The sequence below is a fragment of the Arachis duranensis genome, chromosome 2 (genome assembly GCF_000817695.3).
Source record: "Arachis duranensis cultivar V14167 chromosome 2, aradu.V14167.gnm2.J7QH, whole genome shotgun sequence".
In the NCBI taxonomy this organism is placed as follows: Eukaryota; Viridiplantae; Streptophyta; class Magnoliopsida; order Fabales; family Fabaceae; genus Arachis; species Arachis duranensis.
The window spans coordinates 34401193-34408716 of NC_029773.3; the positions used below are offsets into that span (position 1 = coordinate 34401193).

The window sequence follows — 7524 nt, forward strand, 5'->3', positions numbered from 1 at the left end:
TCTTGAGCACTCTTTACTTTTCTTGCTTTGGATCTTGGGTGAAGAATTGAAGGACTTCTGTTTCAATCTCACCTTGAGATCTCTTCTTTAATTTTCTGCATAATTGAATTTTACTTTCTGTTCATTTCTTCTTCTGCAATTTCTACAATTTGCTTTCTTTTACTTCTTCTGCAATTGTTCTTGTTGGATCAAGGAAGGATTTGAGATCTAGACTTGTTATCTAGTCTCTTTCAATCCTGAGATCTTCAACATTCTTTTAAATTGCTGCAAATTAAGCACTGCTTTTCTGTTTAGAATTCTTCAAGCAATTTCCATTTTCTGTTTAGATCTGTTGCATGATTTTGCACCTTTTACTTCTCTGTTTGATTGCTATTTACACTTTCCTGTTGAATTTTAATTTCCAGCACCCAACCCCCTTTACTTTTCATGCAATTTACATTTCTTGCAATTTAAGTTTCAGTTATTTTACTTTCTTGTTATTTAAGTTACTTGCAATTTTACTTTCTGCATCTTTTAAATTCCTTGCTATTTACTTTCTGTTGATCAACTTCACACAATTCACTCAATGTTAGCTTGACTAAACTAATCACCCACTAAAATTGCTTGATCCATCAATCCCTGTGGGATCGACCTCACTCTAAGTGAGTTATTACTACTTGATGCGACCCAGTATACTTGCCGGTTGGATTTGTGTGTTGGAAATTCGGTTTTCCACAAAAACACCATCACCCTTACACTAGAAGGGTCAACTTTGATCAAAGGTTGGACCAATTCATCATAGACATTTGTGAAGAGGGCACTCAATGGAAGAGAGATTCAAGAGGGAAGCCGGTTCAACTGAGAAGGCATGACCTCAAGCCCGTAGCTAGGGGATGGTTGGAGTTTATTCAACGCTCAATCATTCCCACTAGCAACCGGTCCGAAGTTACTATAGACCAGGCTATCATGATTCATAGCATCATGATTGGAGAGGAAGTAGAAGTTCATGAGGTCATATCCCAAGAACTTTATAAGGTGGCGGACAAGTCCTCTACCTTGTCAAGGTTAGCCTTCCCTCATCTCATTTGTCACCTCTGTTATTCAGTCGAAATTGACATAGAGGGAGACACCCACATTGATGAGGACAAGCCCATCACTAAGAAAAGGATGGAGCAAACAAGAGATCCTACTCATCATGAAATCCCTGAGATACCTCAAGGGATGCACCTTCCTCCACAAAATTATTGGGAGCAAATCAACACCTCCCTAGGAGAATTAAGTTCCAATATGGGACAACAAAGGGTGGAGCACCAAGAACATTCCATCCTCCTCCATGAAATTAGAGAAGATCAAGGAATCATGAGAGAGGAGCAACAAAGGCAAGGAAGAGACATTGAGGAGCTAAAGCACTCTATAAGATCTTCAAGAGGAAGAACAAGCCGCCATCACTAAGGTGGACCCGTTCTTTAATCTCCTTGTCCTTTATTTTCCTGTTTTTTTGAATTTTTATGCTTATGTTTATCTATGTTTGTGTCTTATGATCATTAGTGTCTTAGTGTCTATGCCTTAAAGTTATGAATGTCCTATGAATCCATCACCTTACTTAAATGAAAAATGTTCTTAATTGAAAAAGCGAAGAATTGCATGAATTTTGAATTTTATAACAGATTAATTATTTTGATGTGGCGGTAATACTTTTGACTTCTAAATGTATGCTTGAACAGTGCATATGTCTTTTGAATTTGTTGTTCATGAATGTTGGCTCTTGAAAGAATGATGAAAAAGGAGACATGTTACTGAGGATCTGAAAAATCTTAAAAATGATTCTTGAAACAAGAAAAAGCAGTGAATTCAAAAAAAAAAAGAGAGATAGTATATGCAAAAAAATGGGAGAAAGTTGTGATCCAAGGTAAAAAGAGTGTACTTAAGAACCCTGGACACCTCTAATTGGGGACTCTAGCAAAGCTGAGTCACAATCTGAAAAGGTTCACCCAGTTATGTGTCTGTGGCATGTATGTATCCGGTGGTAATACTGGAAGACAGAGTGCTTTAGGCCACGGCCAAGACTCATAAAGTAGCTATGTTCAAGAATCATCATACTTAACTAGGAGAATCAATAACACTATCTGGATTCTGAGTTCCTATAGAAGCCAATCATTCTGAATTTCAAAGGATAGAGTGAGATGCCAAAACTGTTCAGAGGCAAAAAGCTAAAAGCCCCGCTCATCTAATTAATACTGATCTTTATAGATGTTTTTGGAATTCATTGCATATTCTCTTCTTTTTATCTTATTTGATTTTCAGTTGCTTGGGGACAAGCAACAATTTAACTTTGGTGTTGTGATGAGCGGAAAATTTATACGCTTTTTGGCATTATTTTTGGTATGTTTTTAGTATGTTTTAGTTAGTTTTTATTATATTTTTATTAGTTTTTAGTTAAAATTCACTTTTCTGGACTTTACTATGAGTTTGTGTGTTTTTTGGTGATTTCAGGTATTTTCTGGCTAAAATTGATGGATCTGAGCAAAAATCTGATTCAGAGGCTGAAAAGGACTGCAGATGCTGTTGAATTCTGACCTCCCTGCACTCGAAGTGGATTTTCTGGAACTACAGAAACCCAATTGGCGCGCTCTCAATTGCGTTGGAAAGTAGACATCCTGGGCTTTCCAGCAATGTGTAATAGTCTATACTTTGCCCGAGATTTGATGGCCCAAACCGGCGTTGCAAATCAGCTCAAAACTGCCCGGTGTTTAACGCCGGAACTAGCACAAGAATGGGAGTTAAACGCCCAAACTGGCACAAAAGATGGCGTTTAACTCCAAGAGAAGTTTCTACACGAAAATGCTTCAATGATCAGCCCAAGCACACACCAAGTGGGCCCGGAAGTGGATTTTTATGTCATTTACTCATCTTTGTAAACCCTAAGCTACTAGTTATCTACAAATAGGACCTTTTGTTATTGTATTTTCGTCTTTCGATCAATAGAGATCTGTTGATCATGTTTTTATGATTGAACCCTCTTTGGGAGGCTGGCCATTCGGCCATGCCTAGACCTTGTTCTTATGTATTTTCAACGGTGGAGTTTCCACACACCATAGATTATGGTGTGCAGCTCTGCTGTACCTCGAGTATTAATGCAATTACTATTGTTCTTCTATTCAATTCAGCTTATTCTTGTTCCATGATATCACTTGTTCCTCAAACTTGATGAATGTGATGATCCGTGACACTCATCATCATTCTCACTTATGAACGAGTGCTTGACAACCCCCTCCGTTCTACCTTAGATTGAGTGGATATCTCTTGGATCCCTTAATCGGAATCTTCGTGGTATAAGCCAGAATTGATGGCGGCATTCAAGAGAATTCGGAAGGTCTAAACCTTGTCTGTGGTATTCTGAGTAGGATTCAAGGATTGAATGACTGTGACGAGCTTCAAACTCGCGATTGTGGGGCATTAGTGACAGACGCAAAAGAATCAATAGATTCTATTCCGACATGATCGAGAACCGACAGCTGAATAGCCGTGCTGTGACAGAGCGCGTTGAACACTTTCACTGAGAGGATGGGACTGTAGCCGCTGACAACGGTGATGCCCAACATACAGCTTGCCATGGAAAGGAGTAAGAAGGATTGGATGAAGACAATAGGAAAGCAGAGAGACGGAAAAGACAAAGCATCTCCATACGCTTAGCTGAAATTCTCACCAATGAATTACATAAGTATATTATCTTTATTTTATGCTATATTCATAAATCATCCATAACCATTTGAATCTACCTGACTGAGATTTACAAGATGACCATAGCTTGCTTCATACCAACAATCTCCGTCGGATCGACCCTTACTCGCGTAAGGTTTATTACTTGGACGATCCAGTGCACTTGCTGGTTAGTTGTGCGAAGTTGTGATAAAGATTTGAGATTGCAATTGAGCGTACCATGTTGATGGAGCCATTGATGATCACAATTTCGTGCACCAAGTTTTTGGCGCCGTTGCCGGGGATTGTTTCAGTTTGGACAACTGACGGTTCATCTTGTTGCTTAGATTAGGTATTTTTCAGAATTTTTAAGAATGAATTCTAGTGTTTCAAGGTGATGTTTTCATCATCACCAAAGCTGATTGATTCTCATCAATTTAGCTCTTGAATGCAATGTCCTGCTAATGCTTGGCTAGCCATGTCTAATTTCTTTAGACAAAAGCTTTAGACTAACATTGCATGATTCCTGGAATTCTTATTAAAAATTTTGAATCTCTTTATTTTCTTTTCCACATAAATTTCGAAAAATCCAAAAAAATTACAAAATCATAAAAACCAAAAATATTTCTTGTTTGAGTCTGGTGTCTAATTCTAAGTTTGGTGTCAATTGCATGTTTCTGTTCTTCTTGCATTTTTCATGTGTCTTCATTGATCTTCAAGTTGTTCTTGATGATTTACTTGCTCTGATCTTTAAATTCTCTTGTCTTTAGTGTTTTGTTATTTCTCATATGCATTCTCAATTTGTTAGTGTCAATAGTATACAAACTTCTAAGTTTGGTGTCTTGCATGCATTTCTTGTTTGATTTTAGTTTTCCATGTTTAGTTGCATTTTGATTGTTCATTAAAAATCCAAAAAAATTTTAATTTGTGTCTTTTCAAGTCAATAATACAGAGAATTGAAGATTCAGAACATACAGCAGAGGAATTACACAGAAAAAGCTGGGTATTCAAAACACCCAGTGAGGAAGGAAAATTGGCGTTTAAACGCCAGCCTGGATACCTGGCTGGGCGTTTAACGCCCAAAAGGGTTGCATTTTGGGCGTTTAACGCCAGGATGGCACAAGAGTGAAGATTCTGTTTTTAATTCAATTTTTTTTTTCAAGTTTTCATAGTTTTTAATCAAATCTTTTTCAAATCATATCTTTTCAATCATATATTTTCAAAATCAATTTCTTTCCATTTCCAAAAATACTTGCTAACAATTAATGATTTGATTCAACATTTCAAGTATGTTGCCTTTTCTGTTGAGAAAGGTTTAATGTTTGAATCATATATTTTCTTGTTAGCCAAGTCATTAATTTTCAAAATCAAATCTTTTTAAATTGTTTTTCAATCATATCTTTTCAATCATATCTTTTTAAAACCATAACTTTTCAATCATATCTTTTTAATCACATCTTTTTCAAAATAGTTTTCAAATCATATCTTTTTGATTTCTAATTTCAAAATATTTTTCAAAAAAATCACTAATTTCTTTCAAATCATAGTTTTCGAAAATCATTTATCATTTTTCAGAATTCTTTTAAAATCTTTTACTTTATTTTTGAAAAATTCTTCCCCTCTTTTCACATCCTTCTATTTATGGACTAACACTTCTCCTCAATGCACAATTCGAACTCTATCTTTCTTGATAAGTTGGAATTATTCTACCTTCTCTTTCTATTTTTCATTTCCTCTGACACCTCAAGGAATCTCTATACTGTGACATAGAGGATTCCATACTTTCTTGTTCTCTTCTCTTTCATATGAGCAACAGAATTGCAAGTTCCATGGACTTCCATTGGAAGATCCTCATCAATTTTTAGCTGAATTCTTGTAAATCTGTGACACTATCAAGACTAATGGGGTTGACCCTAAGGTCTACAGACTTATGCTATTCCCTTTTGCTGTAAGAGACAGAGCTAGGATATGGTTAGACTCACAACCTAAAGAAAGCCTGAACTCTTGGGAAAAGCTAGTCAATGCTTTCTTGGCAAAGTTCTTTCCACCTCAAATATTGAGTAAGCTTAGAGTGGAAGTCCAAAGCTTCAGACAGAAGGAAGGTGAATCCCTCTATGAAGCTTGGGAAAGATACAAACAATTGATCAGAAAATGTCCTTCTGACATGCTTTCTGAATGGAGCATCATAGGTATCTTCTATAATGGTTTGTCTGAACTGTCCAAGATGTCATTGGACAGCTCTGCTGGAGGATCTCTTCATCTGAAAAAGACGCCTGCAGAAGCTCAAGAACTAATTGAAATGGTTGCAAATAACCAATTCATGTACACTTCTAAAAGGAATCCTATGAACAATGGGACGAATCAGAAGAAAGGAGTTCTTGAGATTGATACTCTGAATGCCATATTGGCTCAGAAAAAAATATGGACCCAGTAAGTCAATATGATTTTTCAAAGTCTGTCTGGAATGCAAGCTGCACTAGGCAGTACTAAGGATGCTTCATCTGAAGAAGAAGCTTATGATCCTGAGAACCCATCAATGGAAGAGGTGAATTACATGGGAGAACCCTATGGAAACACCTATAATCCTTCATGGAGAAATCATCCAAATCTCTCATGGAAGGATCAACAGAGACCTCAACAAGGTTTCAACAACAATAATGGTGGAAGAAACAGGTTTAGCAACAGCAAGCCTTTTCCATCATCTTCTCAGCAACAGACAGAGAATTCTAAGCAGAGATACTCTGACTTAGCAACCATGGTCTCTAATCTAATCAAAATAGCAACCATGGTCTCTGATCTAATCAAAACCACCCAAAGTTTCATGATTGAAACAAGGTCCTCCATTAGAAACATGGAGGCATAAGTGGGTCAGCTGAGTAAGAAAGTTACTAAACTCCCTCATAGTACTCTTCCAAGCAATACAGAAGAGAATCCAAAAAGAGAGTGCAAGGCCATCAACATCGCCGAATTTGGAAAGGAGGAAGAGGCAGTGATCGCCACTGAGGAAGACCTTAATGGACGTCCACTGGCCTCCAATGAGTTCCGTAATGAGGAACCATGGGAATCTGAGGCTCACACTGAGACCATAGAGATTCCACTGGATTTACTTCTGCCATTCATGAGCTCTGATGAGTATTCTTCCTCTGAAGAGGGTGAAGATGTCACTGAAGAGCAAGTTGCTAAATACCTTGGAGCAATCATGAAACTAAATGACAAGTTATTTGGTAATGAGTCTTGGGAGGATGAACCCCCTATGCTCACCAAAGTACTGAATGACTTGACTAGGCAGAAATTACCTCAGAAGTGACAGGACCCTGGGAGGTTCTCAATACCTTGTACCATAGGCACCATGACCTTCAAGAAGGCCCTATGTGACCTAGGGTCAAGCATAAACCTCATGCCTCTCTCTATAATGGAGAAGCTAGGGATCTTTTAGGTACAAGCTACAATAATCTCACTAGAAATGGCAGACAATTCAAGAAAATAAGCTTATGGACTTGTAGAGGATGTTCTGGTAAAGATTAAAGACCATTACATCCCTGCTGATTTCATAGTCCTAGATACTGGAAAGTACATGGATGAATCCATCATCCTTGGCAGACCCTTCCTAGCCACAGCAAAGGCTGTGATTGATGTTGACAGAGGAGAATTGATCATTCAAGTGAATGAAGAATCCCTTGTGTTTAAGGATCAAGGATATCCCTCTGTAACCATGGAGAGGAAGCATGAAGAGCTTCTCTCAAAACAGAGTCAAATAGAGCCCCCACAGTCAAGCTCTAAGTTTGGTTTTGGGAAGCCACAACCAAATTCTAAGTTTGGTGTTGAACCCCCACATTCAAACTCTAA

The 7524-nt window shown here is 37.7% G+C and overlaps 1 non-coding gene across 1 annotated transcript; it reads right to left on the reverse strand.

The window, feature by feature from the left end:
* Nucleotides 1-5740: 5740 nt before the first annotated feature.
* Nucleotides 5741-5848, reverse strand: LOC127745409 (small nucleolar RNA R71). Its single transcript, XR_008006599.1, has one exon. It is a non-coding gene; the product is annotated as a small nucleolar RNA R71 (small nucleolar RNA).
* Between the last annotated feature and the right edge of the window lie 1676 nt (nucleotides 5849-7524).